This window comes from Mytilus galloprovincialis, chromosome 6 (genome assembly GCF_965363235.1).
Source record: "Mytilus galloprovincialis chromosome 6, xbMytGall1.hap1.1, whole genome shotgun sequence".
NCBI classification, from domain to species: domain Eukaryota; kingdom Metazoa; phylum Mollusca; class Bivalvia; order Mytilida; family Mytilidae; genus Mytilus; species Mytilus galloprovincialis.
In genome coordinates, this window is record NC_134843.1 from 88,754,765 (window position 1) to 88,778,075 (window position 23,311).

General features: G+C 33.9%; 1 long non-coding RNA gene across 1 annotated transcript; it reads left to right on the top strand.

Moving 5' to 3' along the window:
- Positions 1-3,592: 3,592 nt before the first annotated feature.
- LOC143080628 (uncharacterized) lies at positions 3,593-18,528 on the top strand. The gene is made up of 5 exons (XR_012979746.1): positions 3,593-3,752; positions 4,075-4,128; positions 12,947-14,212; positions 15,102-15,129; positions 15,823-18,528. It is a non-coding gene; the product is annotated as an uncharacterized LOC143080628 (long non-coding RNA).
- The last annotated feature ends 4,783 nt before the right edge of the window (positions 18,529-23,311 follow it).

Below are 23,311 nucleotides of genomic sequence, written 5' to 3' on the forward strand. Positions count from 1 at the left end.
TTTAATTATTCCGTGTCAGACTAGGGTGTCGGACCAATGGGATGTCTGACTATAGGGGTGTCGGACTACTGGGGTGTCGGACTACCGGGGTATCGGACCAATGGGGTGTCGGACCAATGGGGTGTCGGACTAACGGGGTGTCGGATCATCGGGGCTGCCCCAAATAAGTCAACATGACCAAAATGGTCAATTGACCCCTTAAGGAGTAATTGCCCTTTATAGTAAATTTTAAATGAATTTTTCGAAATCTTTTGTTATCTTTTACAAAAATCTTCTTCTCTGAAACTACTGAGACAAATTTAATCAATCTTGACCATAATCATCACTAGGATATTTAGTTTAACAAATGTGTTCGATGACCTTGCCTTCCAACCAACATCTCCGACATGGGTAAACATAGAACATAGGGGTAAAATGAAGTTTTTGGTTTATAACCCTGAAACTAAAGCATTTTAAGTAAATCTGACGGGTGGCAAAAATATTTATCTGCCCTGAAATTTCCAGAAGAATCGGACAACCCGTTGTTGGGCCACTGCCCCTGAATAAGTAATTTTTACAGAAATTTTGCGTTTTTTTGTTCTTATCTTAGATATTATTATAGTATCTAATGACATCTTATATATAATACTATTTGTCATGTTTTAATCATATTTTACATGATTTCCAAAGAATCAGTAAATACAGGTGAGCGACACAGGCTCTTGAGAGCCTCTAGTTTCTCTTCCCATCTGGTGTCCATCTTAGTGCGACTCTGGTCAAGTTCTCAGCTGGTCTTTTTAGAACATGGCCATTCCATATCCATCTTTTTTGCTTTGGTATAGTGTCCATCCTAGTGCGACTCTAGTCAAGCTCTTCAGCTGGTCATTTTTGAACATGGCCATTCCATATCCATCTTTATTGCTTTAGTAGAGTGTCTATCTTAGTGCGGCTCTGGTCAAGTTCTCAGCTGGTCTATTTAGAACATGGCCATTCTATATCCATTTTTATTGCTTTAGTAGATTGTCCATCTTAGTGCGACTCGGGTCAAGTTCTCAGCAGGTCTTTTTAGAACATGGCCATTCCATATCAATCTTTTTTGTTTTAGTAGTGTCTCCATGTCCTGTTGTTTCATGCTCACATGGTTTATCCCGTCGCATTCTTTATGTGTCTGTCCAATGAGGAGCCTGTTGTTTCATGCTCACATGTTTAATCCCGTCGCATTCTTTATGTGTCTGTCCAATGAGGAGCCTGTTGTTTCATGCTCACATGTTTAATCCCGTCGCATTCTTTATGTGTCAGTCCAATGAGGAGCCTGTTGTTTCATGCTCACATGTTTAATCCCGTCGCATTCTTTATGTGTCTGTCCAATGAGGAGCCTGTTGTTTCATGCTCACATGTTTAATCCCGTCGCATTCTTTATGTGTCTGTCCAATGAGGAGCCTGTTGTTTCATGCTCACATGTTTAATCCCGTCGCATTCTTTATGTGTCTGTCCAATGAGGAGCCTGTCGTACAGTGGTTACTAGATCTGTCATATTTGTTTTTCGTTAATAAATAATTCATTAGTTATAAATAAAGACGTTAGTTTTCTCGTTTTTAATTTTTCACATTGTCTTCGTTGGTGATCTTACGTGACCAGAACATCATTAAAATCGTTCTGAGGCAATTGTTGTGAAAACTGGACAGTTTGTTGATGTTCTTTTCGGTCGGCATTCTCCAGCATTCTGCCCCAATATAGCAGTACTGCTAGTACACAACTGTCAAAAATACAGTTTGATGATGTCCTTTTCGGTCGGCATTCTCCAGCATTCTGCCCCAATATAGCAGTACTGCTAGTACGCAACTGTCAAAAATACAACTTATATTCTAATAGTCGAATGTTACTGATCTTACTGATGTTACTGGCAGTGGCGGGTCCAAAAAGGGGGGGGGGCACTGGCGGTTGGAACCCCCCTTTTTTTGGACGATCAATGCATTTGAATGGGGACATGTAGTTGGAACCCCCCCTTTTTACTTTTTGTCCTGGGTTAGGACCCCCCTTTTTTAAAATGTCTGGATCCGCCCCTGGCTAGACTTCCAGATGTGACGTTGCTTTAAAAATGCCGTTCTTGCTTTTCTTATTCTTGCTCGGATGTCTCACAGTGTCTGCTTCTCCTTCATATATTACTATGCTGCCCAGGTAAGCGAACGAACTGTCTTGTCCACAAACACTGTCTTGTCCACGCATTGTCTTGTCCATGAACTATCTCATCCACGAACGGTCTTGTCCATGAAATGCTTTGTCTACGAACTGTCTTGTTCATGAACTGTCTTGTCCACGAAACTGTCCTTACATATTATAGATACCTTACTCAGAACGTTTGGGCTTTAGATGTGGTATACCTTATTAACATTATTATCAAAATCATTGTTATACACATATTATTTGTTTCACCAATATGAATTCCCACACACATATGCTACCTTTATCTCTATTCTTTATTCAAAACCTCTATTCTCTATCCAAGAACAATACCTACAATCATATTACGAAAGTCATCATCAAACATGTAATAATTGGATTTGTGTGAGGTGTATGAGTGGCAAATGAAAATGAAAGTCCTTTTTTTTATTTCAGAATTTTTGCTGAGTTTACATTGTACCGAAGAGCACTTAAATCCTTGTTATAATGAGGCAAAAGATACTAGAGGGACATTCAATTTCACAAGTCGAAAATAAACTGACAACACCTTGGCTAAAAAAGAAAAGACCATCAGACAAACAATAGTACACAATAAAGACGACAAAGAAAACCATAAATACTGAGCAACAAGAGCCCCACCAACAACTGGAGGGGTCTCAGGTTCTCATGAAGGGTAAGCAGATCCTGGTCCACATGTTAAAAGTATTGTGTGTATACATATAGATAATATAAAGTATTACGTATGACACGCATATTCTTGACGTTTTGCCAATAATTTTGTCCTTATTTTAAAGTTTTGTAAAACAGTTTATTGATCATAATACCTTCCTAGTCTATGCATGTTAGTAATATATATCGATATCTGAACGGTTTTAGTTTCATAGAAAAGCTGTTCGTCAGTGTAGTCTGGTTGATTTCAGACAACGTCCATGCATGTACAGTAATGTGGTTTCAACTAGGGGAAAAAATGCTCGTAGATAAAAATCACTCATTAGCAATGCATTCTTAAGCAATGCATTTGCATGCGCAATAACACATATCTGTTTTACCATTTTTGAAAATGTCCCACTTGGGAATACGTCATAAAAGTTCTACCATTTTTGTTCCAAATTTTGAGGCACATAATCAAAGGGATATTTACCAATGTTCTATTGGCTTGCTAAAGTACAGCTCCCATAACAAAATTAAACTACTTTAAATATCAATAACACAATTAAAATAAAAAAAACAACTTTAATTAATCCCCACGTACTACTGGCTTCCTCAAGCACAACCCCAATTACAAAATGAAACTACTTTAAATATTAATAACACAATCAAAATAACAAATACTTTAATTAAATTATACTCGAATTAATGACAGAAAAAACCTCTGAAAAGTAATTAACACTCCTCTGCAGGAATTTGAAAATAGTTCAGGGAATAATGATGATTACTTATAATAAGGAAGTTCCAAGTAAATGGAAATGGTCAATACATATCGTTCCGCTAGTAAACAAACTTTTTGTACTTACATAAAAGATCGAGTGAAGATTTCATATCAGTATTTTAGGTTGCATCAGAAGATGAACATGCGTTCAAATTGGAATACGGTAAGTATATTTTTTGAATGTATTATATTTGATTTAACAATTCAATAATTCTAAAATAATCAAGTTTTATTTGATGCTAAATTTTCATAGTAACCAATTTTTTCTTTTTCGTCGCTTACTATACGAATATATTGACAGCTGAGTTTGTAAAATTTCTGTAAAATGTGTAAAGTTTGAAATAAATCAAAAGAAATACTCTCTGGAGTAATTTGAGAATAAGAAAAAAAAAGTCCGATAATAAATAACATTTACATATAAAACTACTGTTTAATATCTCAACTGTATTATAATTGGATTAAAACAATTCCAATTTTTTTTTCAGTGCTTTCTCATATTTCACCTCCATCATTTTGTAACTGGAACAACAATCAATCATGTAAGTTAGTTTCAATAATTTAGTATATTTGCATATCTGTTGTTTAGGAGCCAGCTCGCTTCATACCCTGTATTGAACACAATTGGTGGCCATGGCCTGTATTCTGCTCGTTGTCTCTTTGACAGACTCTCCTTTTCTATTCTCTTTTCTAGTTTCATATGATTTACAATTTTGTGGATAAAATTCACAGAACAAAATGGATGATTAGGCCATCTAAAATCTTAAGTTTTAGTTAAGTTGAGGTGACAGAGGGGTCCAGAGCGCTATAGTCTTCTAGCGCGCCGGGTATATTGCAAGGTGATTTGGTACCACGATCTCTCAGTAGCATGAGTTCGAATCCCGGCGAGGAAAGAACGAACATTTGCGAAATTACAGACCTAACATTGTTGGGCTGCTATTTAGACGAATTATATATACAGAATATGTTTCAGCCTTGTATTCCCATCACTGCTGGTGATCCGATGGATACAATCTGTGGCGGCGTTGTCACTGGTTCAGACGTACTTTTATATATATATATATTATATTTAAGAATTTTTAAAAAGCTCCCTTTTGTAAATTCATTTGGCTGTAAAAGCGTTGACCGAAGTACATTTTGTATGAAGCGCGGAGTCGCCTCATTCTAAAAATAAACACACGAAAGCTTGTACGAAAGCTTGCCACCGAAAACTTACTTTTTGTCGAGCATAGGTGGTCGAGTGGTCTAGCGCGCCGGGCATAGTGCAAGGCGATTTGGAGCCACGATATCTCCGTAGCATGAGTTTGAATCCCGACCAAGGAAGAATAGAAGAATTACCGCCAGAAGCATATATGCTACATATATTTTGGCGCGGGACGTTTACGCTTTTTCATAGGACATTTGCGCTTTTTATTTTGGACACTTGCGCTTCAAATCATAGGACATTTGTGCCTTTTAAAAAAGGATATTTGCGCTTTTTACATAGAACATTTGCGCGTTTGCAATATTTGGATTTTATGACTTCCCTCTTCCTTTATACGGACTTGGGACCGGCAGGTTTGACCTGGCAGAGAAAAAGTCATATTTTCTATATGGTTAAAAGCTTTAAAATCTTTTCAACGTATATTTCATAGAACATTCAGGTCATAGCACATTGATATATGTTTAAAAGTTAATATCACTAAAAGAAAACATTCTAAAGACATTAAACATGAACAGTCATCACAGGTCATTTGTCGCTTGATATCTGAAGCATAAGGAGTGAAAAAATAAAGCTATTGTTATCTGTTCTGACTGGCATTTCGTCCACATTTCAAATACAAAATAAAGTTTCTCTTTCTGAATTCTTGACTGGGGTGCCTGTTTATCATAATAACGAATCTAAAAGTAATTACCGACCTTTGATTCGCCTTTGTTCAATGATACTCTCCAAAACATCTAGGTTCACTTATACATAGGTAAAAAGCGCAAATGTTTGATCACTTCAATACATGTGAATCAAAATCAAAAGCGCAAAAAATGTACATAGTATTTGAAGCGCAAATGTCCTATCTTTTTACTGGTAAAAAAGCGCAAACGTCCTTTTTTTAATTCGATATCAAAATTTAGGAGATGTACTATGATTGCCAATGAGACAAGATGTAAGCACATTAAGGTCATTGCATGACCTTTAACAACGAGCAAAACTCAAACCGTACATTCAGCTACAACAAGTGTGGCATTGCGACATGTGTAACAGGTTAACAAGGGCGGAATTAATGACAATAGATAACAAAATTGTCAGACATCAACCAATGTAATCACCGAATTACAGACCCCTTATCAGGGACAGAGACATAACGTCAACTTGTCTTTTCTTTCACTCCTAAATAACACGTTTGTGGAAGCAGCAAACAGCAATATTCAAATCTACGGTTTGATACGATCGAAGATCGAGCTCACTCGAAGAGATTACACTGTTACAACCTCGATCATCCAGGTAGTTCCCCACCTATAAAATCAGTACTGATCTAATTTGTTCAGTATCAATTACACTTAGTTTACTTTCTAAAACAACAAACGTTAGTTTGAGTATAAATATATCACTCAATATTTACCGCCAACCCCACGTTTTAATTTATAGTTGATACATATCGATCTGGGTAGTAAACAAAATCCAATACTTTTTTAAAATTCCTTTGAAGAAATCTTTTTGTAATTGTATTCCCGACATTTATTGCGAGTGAAGTCTCAATGATATACATACTGTTTGTCTTAGTACACTGTATTTTGACTTCGTAAGGTAATGAAATCCAAAAGACTATGCTGAAACCAGATAAATATGGTATGACGTCTTTAACATCAATATAGCACAAGCTATACTGACTGTTCTATTCTAATGATATAAAGACCAAACTTTCTTTACTTTATCATACAAACAGCTATATTATTCAATAGGTGGAAGTTATTTTCAATACAATAAATTGGTACATTTCAGGCCTCTACGTCTGTTCGCCTGTTTTTTGTCCGTTCGCCCGTCTGTGCATCTAGCGTCTGTGTGTTTGACAATTCGTCCGTCCGTCCGTCTGTAAGTCTGTCTGTCCGTCACGTTTTATGTTAAAGATTTGGTTTGAAGTTATTTGCTATGTGAAATTTGCTATGAATTTATGGCTATATTAACCGGAAACATTGTACACATATCAATTATAATGTCAGATTTAAAAAAATAAGATAAATGCGAAACTACGGTTTGAACACAGATTTTGCGTTTCACTGAATAAAAATCATGCGACCGGGTCATGGTGTTTCTTGTTTCTCATGTTTCTCTTTACGAAAGATATGTTATTGTTCCTGTGAAAGAAAGCTTCAATTTATGTTGTCTTTGGTGTAAATCATACAACTACAAATGTCTTGTAAAAGAATTAGGAATAAATGCGCACCTGAAGGTAATTCCACACACAAAAACATATCATTTGACAAGGTCGAGATTTTGGCGAATCACAAGTCCTTCAAGGCGTCAATGAACATTACATAGAACAGCAAATCTGATGACTGACATTGTTTGTATTGGATACCTAAGCGTCACAAAATACCATACAAGCAACGGTACATCGTCGGTTCATCTACATGTTCTACATAGAACTGTCCATTAGATTGATAAAAAAAAAAACCTGTCCGAAGTGAAAGAGGGTCTCCATCAATACTGTGAAACTGTTTACTAGTGTAGTGGTATTAGCCATGTGTGGATTCTATAAAAACCTAAAAGAACATCTGGATATTTTTTAATCTCGATCTTTCTCTGAAATTAGTTCTATTAATTTATTTTATTTTTCAACCCTGCATGTTTACTATGTGAAATTGCAAAATCGTAAAATAATCAACAATGCTTTTCAATATAAAACTGGAAGCAAAGTTTCTTATTTACTTCATATTTTTTTAATTTGGAGGTAGACTTTTTCAACAAATTGTCGGCATTCATAAGAGAATAAACTGTGCGCCTCTCCTTGTCGACCTCTTCTTATTTTTATATGACACTTGTTAAAAGAAGACCGAAGTCAGATAAATTAATTTCACATTCAGATATATTGATAATGTTGCTTTCCATGAACAATCGAATTAATTTTTAAAAGTTTATCGGAAGATATCAAGACCTTGTTGATAAATATGTCGTATCAACCTACAAATAAAACAATATGATCTTGAAGTATATATTCTAGGTACTGAGGTTGCTTATTATCTAAATTTCTTGTTATAGTGTTCTTTTGTTTTTCTTAGTTAATTGTTAACTTTACTGTTAAGTCCTTTTGGTAACAACCTTTTGGTGTGACTCGGTACTTATGAGTAAGAATATAACACAATACTGACTGCTTTATCCCTATTCTTGGAAATTATGTCTCCCTCCTATTCCTATTTTAAAAAAATCAAATTTCCGTCTATTCCTACATGCAAATAACAATAGATGTTTCGATAAATAAGTTGTTTTTATAACAATTAATGTTAATTAAAATTCGCTAAAGATTTACCTGTATTTGTTTTAAGTATATCAATTTAAAAAAATAAAACTGAATAATTTTTATTTGTAATATTTTTTTCCTCCTTCAAAGAATTACCTTAAAATAATGAAAGATAATATTAAGGAGGCTCGAGGGTATAAAAATTTCAGAAAAAAATCAAACATTTGTTTTTCATTACAAATTTTATTTATTTCCTTTTGTAGTTGTTACTTTATCATATGGTACAAAAATCATTCAAAACAATCAATTCGTGTTGGCCCCAGATGACTTTCAAAATGTATACATCATTGAAAAAGTTCCAAATTATCTCCCTTTGGTGGAAAAATGCCATTTTTTGGCTCTAAAATTGAAATATCTTTTTCAACTCATCGGTGACCTATCTTTTTTAATATAATTTCCATATAAGCTGTACTTAAACTAAATTATTGTAAAATTTTAGCGATTTCTGTAATAAATTTCATTTTTTATTTCGATATTACTTTTATTTCTCCTATTACTTCAACAGAAAAAAACCACCTTTACAAAAATGTATGCTTCTTTCGAAGGCAGATTGTGAGCGCAAATGAACGGTGACCCCACTTTTTTATTTTATTTTTCTATTAACTATAAGATAAAGTTCATTTATAGAAAAATATAGAGAAATCCTATATAAATGATTTAGACCCGCGAACCCCAAACAAACTTTCCCATCTTGCAAGATTTACATGTACAACAAACGCAAGAAGAACCTTCCATTTTTACTGTAAAACAATGAAATCAACATAAATGGTATTTGGGCACGTACTACCAAAAGTGACGAACCATTCCTGTTACATTTGTAATAGAAGATAACATATTTGGATATATAATTATCTTTGTTACTCAAAAGAATCTAACACATAAGCAGCTTCATATATCATATACTAGTATAGTGAAGGTATATTTTACTACTGTCCGAGCGTATTCTTCAAATTTTATAATAAATTACCATAGCCGTATATGGCACAACTTTTTTGGAATTTTTGATCCTCAATGCTCTTCAACTTTGTACTTGTTTGGCTTTATAAATATTTTGATATGAGCGTCACTAATGAGTCTTATGTAGACGAAACGCGCGTCTGACGTTCTAAATTATAATCCTGGTACCTTTGATAACTATTTACAACACTGCCACTACTGGTGGACGTTTCGTCCCCTAGTGTATCAACAGCCCAGTAGTCAGCACTTCGGTGTTGACATGAATATCAATTATATGGTCATTTTTATAAATTTCCAGTAACAAATTCAGAATTTTTCGAAAAACTTAGGATTTTCTTATCCCAGGAATAGATTACCTTAGCCGTATTTGGCACAACTTTTTGGAATTTTGGGTCCTCAATGCTTTTCAAATTTGTACTGGTTTGGCTTTATAACTATTTTGAAATGAGCGTCACTGATGAGTCTTATGTAGACGAAATGCTCGTCTGGCGTACTAAATTATAATCCTGGTACCTTTGATAACTATTTACACAAAATGATTGACGGCGCTAAGTATCCACTGTTACACAACTTCACATCCATAAGACTGTATGTAACAAAATGCTGATGGGACCTTTAAACAAAACAGGGAGTGAGGACTACACATTATCTAGAGTGATGGTAAAGCAAGCTGAAGAAACATGTCAAGCACCCACATGGCAAATCCAAAAATCTTTAAATTAATAAAACTACTGAAATATGAGGAAGCTGAGGCTACGCCCTGACCATGATCCAGTAAACAGCCAGTTGGAAGAAGGTGTCTCCCCAAAAAGTATGTCGAAATCAACAACAGATTAAATAGATACCGCAGCCTTGAAGTGACAACAGTACAGTTTGGTGATGTAGACTCCAACCTTCTTCAGAATGAATAGGTTTAAAACATTTATAGAATAATGTATAGTGAATTTGTAATGTGTGTTCTACAATGTGTGATTTGTTTTAGTGCTGTTAACTTAACTTGTATTGTTTGTTTTATATTCTAATGCATGCTTGAATCTACCGTTGAATTTGTGTTATAAAAGAAATAAAATTTACTTTAATTTTTTTTCATTTCTTTCATATTTATTTATATCAAAATCACAGATTTCATACACATATAAAAAATAACATATAAAATTGAGAATGGAAATGGGGAATGCGCCAAAGAGACAACAACCCGACCATAGAAAAAAACAACAGCAGAAGGTCACCAACAGGTCTTCAATGTAGCGAGAAATTCCCGCACCCGGAGGCGTCCTTCAACTGGCCCCTAAACAAATATATACTAGTTCAGTGATAATGAACGCCATACTAATTTCCAAATTGTACACAAGAAACTAAAATTAAAATAATACAAGACTAACAAAGGCCAGAGTCTCCTGACTTGGGACAGGCGCAAAAATGCGGCGGGGTTAAACATGTTTGTGAGATCTCAACCCTCCCCCTATACCTCTAGCCAATGTAGAAAAGTAAACGCATAACAATACGCACATTAAAATTCAGTTCAAGAGAAGTCCGAGTCTGATGTCAGAAGATGTAACCAAAGAAAATAAACAAAATGACAATAATACATAAATAACAACAGACTACTAGCAGTTAACTGACATGCCAGCTCCAGACTTCAATTAAACTGACTGAAAGATTATGATTTCATCATATGAACATCAGGCACAATCCTTCCCGTTAGGGGTTTAGTATCATACCATCATAAAATATATGAAAAGAACATAACCCGTGTCATGCCAACAACTGGTTTTTGAATAAATGTGTTTAGTTCCGATGCAAAGACCCTATAAGTGAATCAATATTAACGCCAAAATATGCAATCTTTAATGACCTGACAACAGTATCGTAACTATACCCCTTCTTAATAAGTCTATTCAAAGGTTTTGTTAGTTTTTGAGGTGAATACTGACACCTTTGTGCTTTATAAAGAATATTTTCATAAAAAATTGGATGTGAAATACCTGAACGTATAAGAAGTCTGCATGTTGAGCTATATTTACGAATGATGTCCTTATACCGATGATAACATTTAGTAATTGTTTTGACTAGTTGTTTGTGATATCGAAAACCCTGGTGTAATAATTTATAACCTATAAAGTATCGCTTGTGAATAAAAAAAATATTAAAAAATGTTGTACAACATAATCCTTTGTTTGTACAAGTTTTCCTCCTATTCCCACATGAAATGTTGTTTTTTGAACAGATTTATAAAAGTGGGAATAGAAGGAATAAACCCTATTCTTAACATTTTTACCCTATTATATTATTTTTTGTTTTGTATTGTTTACACATTAATGTCAATATTATAGAATTTTATCCGACTGTAATATGAGTAAGATGTTAAGCTAGCTATATAACCAGGTTTAATCTACCATATAGATACGGAAATGACTGTATCAAGTCATAATATAAATATGACAGTTGTTTTCCATTCGGTTGATGTGTTCGAGTTTTTGATTTTGCTATTAGATAATGGCTTTCCTATTTGAATTTTCACTGTCTGGTATTTTTGTTATTTTATTTTATAACTTTATCAATAAATAAACTCGTCATAGATAACAGGATTGAAATTTTGTATTTGCATCCGGCTAGCGTTTCGTCTTCGAAAGACTCACCAGTGACGCTCGAATAAAAAAGGGTCAAAAGGCCAAAAAAGGTGGGAAGTTGAATAAGTTTCATTTAGAAAAAAATCCAATAGGTAACCACATCTTTGCGATAAACTAAGGCTTAAGTATTATATCAATTGAAGTCTTGGTTAGTGACTTGATCTAATAGCCCGCCATTAATTTTTAATAAGAGTCATGAAAAGAATCAATTCATCTGAAAAGTGTCAATTATTTTTTTTAATTAAGAAAGTATAAATTCAGTAGTTATAGAAAGAATTTTTTTAAAATTTGAATTTCAAAGCACTTCTGTGTTGACATGAATTGTCATTGATATGGTCATAATTATAAATTAACTGTTATCAAAACTTTGAATTTGTTTAAAAATACTAACGCTTTTCTGCCTCAGGAATAGATTACTTTAGCTGTATTTGGTAAAAATTTTAGGAGGTTTTGGTCCTCAATGCTCTTCAACTTCGTACTTTATTTGACCTTTTAAACATTTTTGATTTGAGCGTCACTGATGAGTCTTTTGTAGACGATACGCACGTCTGGCATAAATATAAAATATCAATCCTGGTTTCTATGATAAGTTTATTTATTAAAGCGTATGGTACAATGCAATTAAAAAACATTCTTTATTTCAATTCAAATAGCTTGAATGAATGAAGCATGACCATCGCTATCATGTTAAAAAATGTCAATGATAAGATTGCTCTGATAATTCAATCCGAATTGAATACAAAAATCGGATGGGTTAATCTGTTTATCATCACAAACTTGTCACCGGAAAAGTTTATAATAATAATATTTCATTTGAGGGAATATAAACTTACGATTTTTATCTGCTATATATTTATTCTAAATGATGAAATCGCGTAAGGGAGGAAACAAGCAAAGGAAAATAATCAAAGAACTCAAAAAAACAAAATGGTTTTCGTTTCTCGTATTTGCGTTTCACATATACGATATAGCCTCAATTGGTAACAACTGGTTGCCATCACAAAGAAATAATAAACAATCCATTAGGATCAGCACAAGAATTTCACTATAACTATAAACGTTGATAAGTTACTAGTATTTTAATAAAAGATTTAAAATTGACTTCCTCTGTTACCATATATAAAAGCCTTGCAAATCCAGTTTTTAAAGATATAGAGATGTTTTCCTTAATTAACAGTTTTCTCTATTAAGCAGCAAAACCACTTCTTGTCTTGTGATAAGATAAGAAAGTGTATATTTGTCAGGCATTTTAAACATGGCCAGAGATGTTTTTATTTCAGGACAGCGAATCACATTCAGGGAAAGAGTTTGTACTAGCATTTCCAGATGGCGCTAGAATTGGTAATTTGCGTTTGTACATAACAACACCGGTAGATGGAACCTTCTTCCCTGTACACATCAAAACACCACTACTTAGTCATACGAATATGAAAGTAATAGTATCAAGCGGACAAGAAACCGTTGTTGAAATTCCGTCAGATCTGACCGTTTCCGATACTTCCAAAAGTTATAAGAGTATTCTTGTTCAAGCTGAAAATCTTATTGTACTATTCGCCTCAAATATGCAGGCTGATAGTGGTGATTCCTTCATTGTATATCCAGTTGAAGTACTTAGTACTGAATACGTATCTGTAAATTTAGATTCAAAGAACGGTGCCCTTAAGTCAATGACTGCAATACTCGCTGTAAATGATCAGACTCTTGTTCACCTTAGTTTACCTGTCGGTTCATCAGTAACTTATAATGGCAATACCTATACATTTGGAAGTCAGTTATCGGTCAATTTGAGGAAATATGAGATATTTCAATTTTCATCTGAGGATGATCTATCAGGTACAACTATATTGTCAAATTATCCAATAGCAGTAATCAGTGGTCATCAGCTTGGTAATCCATCAGTTAGTTCGTTTACAACTAAAGATATGATCCTTGAAATGCTCATTCCATGGAAGTATTGGTCAACACATTATATTGCGATCAGTAACCCTGTCTTTTCCTCCGGAGACGGCGAACTGATTCGTATCTTTACGCTGTGTGAGAAGGCTACTGTAATAATTGACAAATCAGGAGTTCATTCACAAATCAAGATTGATCCCGCGTCATTTTACGAGTTTCCACTGGAATTAGCTAAATCAGCAGTAATAACCTCTGACAAACGTGTGCTCGTTTCGCAGGTATCATCCTCTAAACCCTTTTCTGGTTCTAAAAGAGGCGATCCGAGATCAATGTTACCGGCCCCATTGCATTCCTGGCTGAATGAATACACTTTTAGTTCACCTGGAAAGTCTAAAGGCGGGAGTTTTGAGCATGGGCTTGTTCTTGTAGCCTATAGTACGTCTGTTGATACAACAACTTTAGACAACATGAGCTTACAATCATCAGTATGGCATACAATCGCTGGTACAAATTTGAAGTATACAGCTTTACCGTTATCTGAAGGAGATCATAAGTTGAAATGCGGAGGAATTTTGAAATGTTGGGGATATGTATTTGGAATCGGTGTGTACGAGGAATATGGAACATCTATTGGCAGGAGTTTTACAAAGGTAAAATGATTTGAAATTTAGTCTCATGTTATAACCGAATTTGTTTAATGTATGTTCTTTGTGAATAAATTTCAGTTTTAATGAAGAAAATACAAATTTATAGATCTGTAAAAGTTCATATGTTATACCAGAAAAATGTGGCTTGTTATTCAGGAGTATGTAAGCCTGGTATCTATGATTAGATTATTATCAAGTTTTTTTTATGCAGAAAACTGGAATTCTAATGAAATGCATTAGTATCGATAATTTTCACTGGACGTTGACGAAGATTCTGAAGGGTTAGATTCGACGTTCTTCTAGTCCGTAACTAAGAAAGCCACCATTTTGAATTCCAATATTTTTTTTTGCAGGTTATTTCTCAAGTAATAATCAAAGAAGTCACATTATGTTATTCAAAATATTCATTTTGTCTAATTTGAAACCATTCAGAAGCTTACGAAAAGTATAAATACGTCTACAGTACATGTTTGACATTAGGAGTATAATACTATGACGTCATATTGCATAGATACCAAAGACAATGCAACAGTTTCGCGGACTTTTTCATTGATGGCATTATAAGCCCAAATATTTATCAAATGGAATTTATTTTAATATTTTACATTAGTTTGGAGATATTAAGTGTATTGTATTTTAAGCTTGACTCCGCAAAACTTGATATAACTGTCGAAATTATCTGTTTAACTAGCTCCGCTAATCGTCGCTAGGTAAATTCTACGTGCGACAGAAAAATCTACGATTACGAAGCCCAAGCTTAAAAGCAACACCGTTTTTTTGCTCGTACTTTTATTAACAATAAAGAAAGGGATTATCATTCTCTTACATATACTAATATAATAATAAAAATAAAAACGCAAGGTTGAATTCAATTACAATGTTTTATTTACAGAAAAAGACACCTGATGCAAACTTTATGGGTAAGTACATATCTTAAACAATTTCGACAGCAAAAAATCGGTCAAATAATTGATTTACTGATTAAAGGGCATATGGAAAAAATCTTTCTTTGTAATCAAAATATTGTGAAACAACAAATGAACTTCGTCGTTTCTTTTTCTTCTTCACATGTTTAAATAATGATTCTGATAATGTATTCTGAAATTCTTTGTAGTCCTTTGAATAGCATGAAAACTCTTCTAACAATTTGAAGAAACTATATTTTGTTTGTATTATTGCAATTATTGAACTTCATAAAACAACACAATTCATAACTGAAGTAAAAACTTTCAAAGTAAATTAAGCAGACAGCCAAATAAAGCAATTGAGACCTTTTTTGCAATTTACGTTGATGGGATGCTTCCTATCAAATGTAGTACTATAAGTAGTTTTTAAGATGATTGGAAAAGCAAAAGATCCGCCCTGATAAAAGGTCCAAACTGACTTGAAGTGGCTAACACGCTCCTCAATACTAGTCTATTTTGAACTAAATTATTACCCTTCTTTAATTTTATTAAAGAAAATGTTTACTGTTTGACTAATAAATCTAGTTTTGGATTAAGCTCGTTGGTGCCTTCAATTTAGATATGAAGATAGTTACAATCGTCAATATTTCAACCCAGTAGAGAAGTTCAAATTCAATAGATATATCTATATTTCCCATTTATTTTTAGGAAAAGTTATCATCGAATTGGATGTGATAGACAATCAAATACTTTTTACAACACCAGTTTTCTCTACAACTGTCAAGTCACGCACTGAATGCGGCAAGATGTGTTTCTTGTATTCATGTACATTCCTCTCCTTTCGGTCTACAGATGGACTATGCTATCTTTATTCAGAAGATCAAACATGTACTCCAACAGTAGAATCATCTGATTTCAGACGCTATCATCTCAGAAAATAGTGAATTATATATAATTAGTGTTGTAAAATTTTAATCCTTTTTCTCTTTCTACAATTTACCATTCTAATAGACGTGTTAGAAAAGTCGATACTACTGTTCGCGCTCGTGTTGGATGGACGATGAATACAATATGATATGGGGGTCATCTCCAAAATCATAAATACTCAATCGAGCGTTGATAAAGAACAAAAAATAATTATTAAATGTGAACTACGTGGTACATTTTTAAATTGAAGATAATTATAACAATACATGTAATTGTGATTAAAGAATGCAAAATATTATAAAACAGTAAGGCAAATCTTTACCTTTTGTGAAAAAAAGGGGGATGTTTTTATTATTTTACTCCGAATCAACAAATTCGTGCAAAAAACAAAGGAACAGGGTTTATGGCCGCTTGATCTGCCAAAGGAGACAACCTATCGTTTTGCTTTCATTCTTCTGGTAAGATTTAACAATCCAAAAAAAAAAGATGAAAAAAAAACTATTTTGGAAAACACAAATCCCCTCTTACACAAGATGAATGCTTGATGAATTATTTTAAAATGCAAGTTTTGGATTTTGTTTTTCCCTTGCCTAACAAACATAGCGTTGTATGATTGGGTAGCATTTGTTAAATGTCTTCCGAAAAGTCATGCACACATTCAACTGTTTGTTTTAGCTCGTTCCTTTGCTGTCTCCACAAAGTTCCAAACGACCCTGACTGTCTCTTAACGTCTTATTGCCTCGATACTCACATTTCTTTGATTTATTTTTTTTACATTTCTTTTTTCCCTCGGCGTTTACCGTCTTAAGTGATGTCTCTTATATGGTGTAATAATTGGTGAACAATTGACCTTTGAAAATGAATTGGGCTCTGTATTTTCATAATGGTAAAGTATATGCCAAGTTAAGTCAACATATTGAAACTATGACGGACTATGAAGAGTGTAGAGTGTTAACAAGAAAATCTAGATATTCATAAGGACTAAGTATGAATCAAGTATGGTAAAAATCCTAGAACGATGTTGAATATAGAGTGTCAACAATTGTTTTACGGACCGAAGGACCTAATGGAAGCGAAAATACAGACAAATGTTATTTTAACAATGACAATCGGGCTTAAAGGGTAGATTGAATTACCTTAGTGCAAGCCCGTTATAGGGCGTAACATTGTAGCTGCGGGAAACAATATCAACTGAAGCTAAGTTTGTCAAATGTCAACTGAAGCAAAGTTTGTCTTTATCTTTCTTTCAAGCATAATATTTAACAGTGGTAATGTTATACCAAAAAAAAAAATATACATGTTGAATATTGTTAAATTCGTTGTAGGTTCTTCTAATGTTTTGTATTTTATAAACGAACTGGACCCGAATGTCCTGGACAGATGAATGGTTACATACTGGTGCATCATCTTCGTGTGACAAGCAGGTTTTTTGTGCTTTTTTATGTGCTGTCTTTGTTTTTTTACGTGTTCGATTTTATTCTGTTGTTAGTCCCCACTTCGGTGTTGACATGAACATTAGTTATATAGTCATTTTTTATAAATTTACTGTTTGCAAGGGTTCGAATTATTCTAAATACAACTGGTGTTCTTGTCCAAGGAATAGATAAAATCAGCAAAATTTGGAGTCATCGGTGCCTTTCAACTTTGTACTTTCTTGGCTTTCTTTACTATTTTGATTTGGGCGTCGCTGGTGGGTCTTATGTAGACGAAGCACGCGGATTGTGTATAAGATTGTAGGCCTGGTACCTTTGATAACAATACGCATGTCGAAATTTCCTATTGTATTGTTTATTTGTGTATTTCTCTGTCCGTAATGTTCTTACATTCATTTGTACTGTAGTCCTGTCATGTAATGTAATCATTTTAGTGTTGTATTTTACAATGCGCAAAAATCCGCAAAACCAGGTTCAACCTACCATTTTTTTTAAACAAAAAAAAATGGTAGGTTGAACCAAATTTGTACAAAGTCAAGAAAATGGCAGTTGTTATCTTATAGTTCGTTTCTGTGTGTGTTGCATTGTCGTTTTGTTTTTTTGTTGCTCTTCAGTGGCTCTGTTGTTTCATTGTTTGATGTGTTTACCTCAGTTTTAGTTTGTAACCCGGAATTGTTACCTCTCACTCGATTTACGACTTTCGAACGACCGTAAACTATTGTTGCCTTTATTTATCCAGTAACCTTTGGGGTATTCATTCAGTAATTTTCATTTTCTTTGGTATTTATGCATCCATGGTTTTTAATTCCAAATGAAAGAATAGGACAAAAAGATAGAAATTGAACATCTATTTTGGCATATGTTATCTCGGACTTTAATGTAGGAAGAAAGGAATTCAAAACATTGTTCTAAAGTTTATGTAATATTTTTACCTTTTATGCCTAATGTTAAAATAACACAATTAACTGTAAAGTCAATGTACATGTGAATTTATGTTGTGGTTTGTATGCTACACTTATATTTATATTTAGTTATTAAAATATAATGTACTATATTTTATATATGTATTTTTTTATAGTTATCAAATGTACCAGGCTTATAATTTGATACGCCAAACGCGCGTTTCGTCTACAAAGACTCATCAGTGACGCTCAGTTCAAAATAGTTAGAAAGTCAAACAAGTATAAAAGTGTAACGCATTGAGGACCAAAAATTCCCAAAAGTTGCAATGCATAAATACGGCTAAGGTAATATATGCCTAAACAAAAACAAAATTCCATTATATATACAACGATGTGTGAACATAAAGAAACCGACATAAAAGGTAAAAATGTCAAAAATTGACGTACAGCAGCCAACATTGTGTTATAAACTCAATCACTATAAAACAAACAAATTATAACTAAGAAACACAAAAATGCATGTAGACAAAGCACATTAGCCAAAATGAAAGACAAGACTCTAAACATTTACCATAGCACATAACACAATGACGGGATGTGTAAGTGCAAAGCCAAGTCATGTGTAAAAAAGAAACAAAAAAGGCATTTAGAAAAAGCACATTAGCAAAAATGAAAGACACGAATGTATTAAAATTTTCAGTAACCAGTTTGGTCTGATGTGTAAATAACGGACAATTCCGACCCTATAAACGTTTGAGAGTGAAAAATATAACGTGAAAAGAAAAGACGATGGTGTCCGTCTTATTGATTTTTTTTTGTACTCAAAGTGGCCTAAAATTGAGAGAATATGGCACTCAAAAGAGAAGTTATCCAAGAAAAATGCTAGTTCACCATACCTTGCAAGAAACAGACACGTATGCATCACAAGCACAAGGGAAAAATAATAGCTTTATTAAAGTGATGAGAAAGATACCAAAGGGGATTTGAGATACACTGACAACGCCATGGCCAAAAAAAAAAAAAAAACAGAAAAAACCCTAAAATACAGTATACAAAACACAAAATAGAACTAAAAACCTGGTCCTACCAAAACTGATAGTGATCGTGATTTCATGTTCTCAGGATTAAAGACCTGGTCCTACCAAAACTGATAGTGATCGTGATTTCATGTTCTCAGGATTAAAGACCTGGTCCTACAAAAACTGATAGTGCTCGTGATTTCTAGTTCTCAGAACTAAAGACCTGGTCCTACCAAAACTGATAGTGATCGTGATTTCATGTTCTCAGGAATTGTATAGAGATACTGCTTCGCATGAAGCATCCGTTGTGTTACTCATTTAAGTACAAACCCGGTGATTAGTTTAATTTGGTCGGTCACATTTAGGTGTAAAGGATGGCGGGATTATGATTACGACGATTGGAAAAAAGAAAAATAACAAAAATGCAGAACATCAAGAAAAATGCCACACAGAAAATACCTCAACATAAATGCGTCATCTCTTAAACAGATTTTCCATTACGGTTGACCAACTCGTAAAATGTTCGAAAGGGATGATGTCAATTTCACCACTTGTAAAATTTGGTTTGATATCATATCTGTGAACAGCAACCCTCTACAAGAAAATTATAATAGGATACGCATACTCTCAAATATCGTATCGACTGTGAGATATATACACCATACGCAGTCGCTGCTGGAATGTTGATACATAGAAATAGAAAGTTCACAATTTGGAAGCTAAAATCACTTAATTTGTTGTAAAGTTTGGTCGCAACTGACCCTAATTGTCAATTATGAGATGATAGCCACGATATGAGACAGCATTAATTGCATTTGTTGTATCATTTATGTCAGGTTCGATTAAATGGCTGCGTACAACATAATCACCGAACTTTGAATTACTTAGATGAGAGGATATCATCTATGTAGCGGAAGGTTATGTATGTCTAGGAAGCTCCTGTATGCGGTCAGTCTAATATGCATAAATGAATGATTAAGCCGGCAAGAAGAGGAGCACGGTTGGTTTCCATGAAGATGCCGATTGACAAACACGTCCTCCAAAAATAACAGATATGTGGTCAATCAAAAAATCAGTCATCTTGACAAGATGTTAGTATATACTTTGGCCACTCCTTATTCCATGCTTTCAATGCGCTTCTATAGATTGACAAGGAATTATCACAGTCGAATATTTGAAAGTCAAAGAAGTATAAAATTCGAAACAGTAAAACAGCTTTAATATGAGGCAGGCATTACATGTGAATAGGGACGAAGTCTGTATGAATTATTTTTTTTGTAACTTAAATATTTGTTAAAAAAAAAGAAACTGAAATACCGTAACGTTTCCGATTTTGGTTCTGTTGTTACGGATCTTTCTGTGACGTTATTTAAGTTATGAAGTCATGTTCCATGCAAACAAAGAAACGCGATCATCAAGTAACGTTTATTCATCACTGGCGTCAACGTGAGTGCAATTACGATCATCCCAATATGGCGGACACAAATATAGGGATATTTTAGAAGGCTGATTTCTCCACTTTAACAGCTTATTTTCAGATTTGTTTTATATCAAGGAAAATCTTTATAAGCATTGCCGTTGAATGTGTTTTTCATAAATTAAAGAAAAACAACCAGAAGAACGAAAATCGAGATTCAAACAATCACGATGATGATCGTAACTTCGTCTATAGTTCGTAACTTTGACTTGTATTTATAAAAAGATGATCGTAACTCAAAATTTACGAATGTTTTTTTTTTTTCACTAAATGAACAACCTATTTAGCAGTCACGATAAAAAAATTATTATGATTTTAAAATTAAACAAAGAATAAATGAAAACCGCTATTCTGGAAATTTGGAAAAATGGCAGGACTGGAGATTTGAGTAAAAAAAGGCCGGATGAACATCTTGGCCAAACAAAAAGGCAGGATGACAATTTATGTAAAAAAAAATTAGGATGAAAAAAGCAGGACCGAATAAAGTAAAAATAAAAACGCAGGATAGAGATTTCAACATAAAAAATGCAGGACAAAATTATTCATCCTAGCCCCTCCCCTAAATAAAAATCTAATAGTAGCTCCTTTTATTGACGGTTTAATTGGGTTTAATTCATCCAACAGATATGATTACACTTCTTAATACTTTATTTTGTCAACCTCTCCTTTAAAAAGCGTAAATCTGTTAATAAAAGAAACTATGAAGTCTGAATTCCCCAAAAATACCAGATCCTCGAAAGGTACTATTGTCCTTATAAAGTGTAAGGAAAAAAATTTAAAAATCTCCAATTTTAACAAACTGGTCATTAATATGAACTGTCTAATACCTTATTTATATAAACATATGAAATCAATATAAAGTTGTTAACCCACAATGCATTTTAATATTGAACAAGGTAAAAAATAAATACGAAATCTCGCGAAGTCATAACCATTTGTCCACTCACCAATAAGACGTTACCCTCCCCTCAGTGATCGTTCCTCATTATTATCACAATATCAGCTGATAACGTACATTTTTTCGCATACTAGACAGGTTTATTTGTCCTTATTTATCAAAAAATGCTTCGTTGGAACAGACAGTTACGATCATCTTAAGTAAAAGTTACGATCATCGTTGATAAAAATAAATAAAAGTTACGATCATCATCGTGATTTTTTGTATCTCGATTTTCATTCTTCTTGTTGCTTTTCCATCCTGTCCGAAAAAAATATTTCAAAGGCAATGCTTATAAAGATGTTTCTTGACATGATACAAATCTGAAAATAAGCTGTTAAAGTGGTGAAAACAGCCTTATCAAATTTCCCAATATTTGTGTCCGCCATATTGGGATGATCGTAACTGCAGTTACGATCATCACGTTGACACCAAAGAATTATTAAAAATGAAATATTGGTATTGTGTTCCTATATTTTACAAGACTACCCAAAGTCGCACGACAACGAGACTGGAAGAAGGAAGTAGATTTCTGCGTTCTGTGCAAATGCAGGAATTAAAAAAAGCGACAAAAAAAAGTTTGAACGATTTTGAGTTTATTAGTACAATGAAAATTTCGGGAAATTTTCCCGATTTTTTTTTTCAATGAATGTTCTACTGTAATAGGGGACTTCGTCCCCATATTACCAAAAAGGCCCTAAAATAATAGCAAATCTATCTAAGGTCAACTTTAAAGGTAGGTGTTTAGTACCGCAGTCCCACTAGGCCACGATCGCACTACGATCTGTGAAAAAAATGCAAATTTTGAACGATCGTGTAGATCGAAGTAAGGTCGTATCACGGTCGTGGTGAGGTCTTCAAGATCGTGATGAGCGTGGCCAACTTTGAACATGTTTAAACCAATCGTGGTGCGGTCGTGGCGAAATCAAATCGTAGTAGAAGCGTAGTGAGAGCGCACTAAGGTCTTAAGCCCCAGTCACACTAGACCACGATCGCACCACGCTCACCGCGATCTAAAATTAATTTAGATCGTGGTGAGGTCGCGGTATGAGCGGCATGAAAATGTTAATTTTCGTTGCTTTCACGATGCTACTACGTCTTATTACGCTTCTACAACGATCCCGCTACGATTAAACCACGTTCTCACCGCGCTTATTCTGCGACCTCACTATGCTTATAAAGATCTTTCTACGCTCTTCACGTTCTCACTACGACCATACTACGAGTTATCCGATTGCAACACGATCTTACTGCAATTATAGCACGTTCTTACCACGATTATTATACGTTCATACCGCGATCTTACTACGTTCTCAGCAATACCGTCAATATCGTGTTTCATATCAATATAGTTCCATTCCTTCTATTTCTGATTAAAACGGAGATTTCTCGGAAACAAATTATACAGTCATGCCACCAAAATCTACTAGAACACGTGGGCGTCTTCAGCCAGCTCCAGTCTTCAATTAAACTGATACTATACACATAAGTAGTATAATACT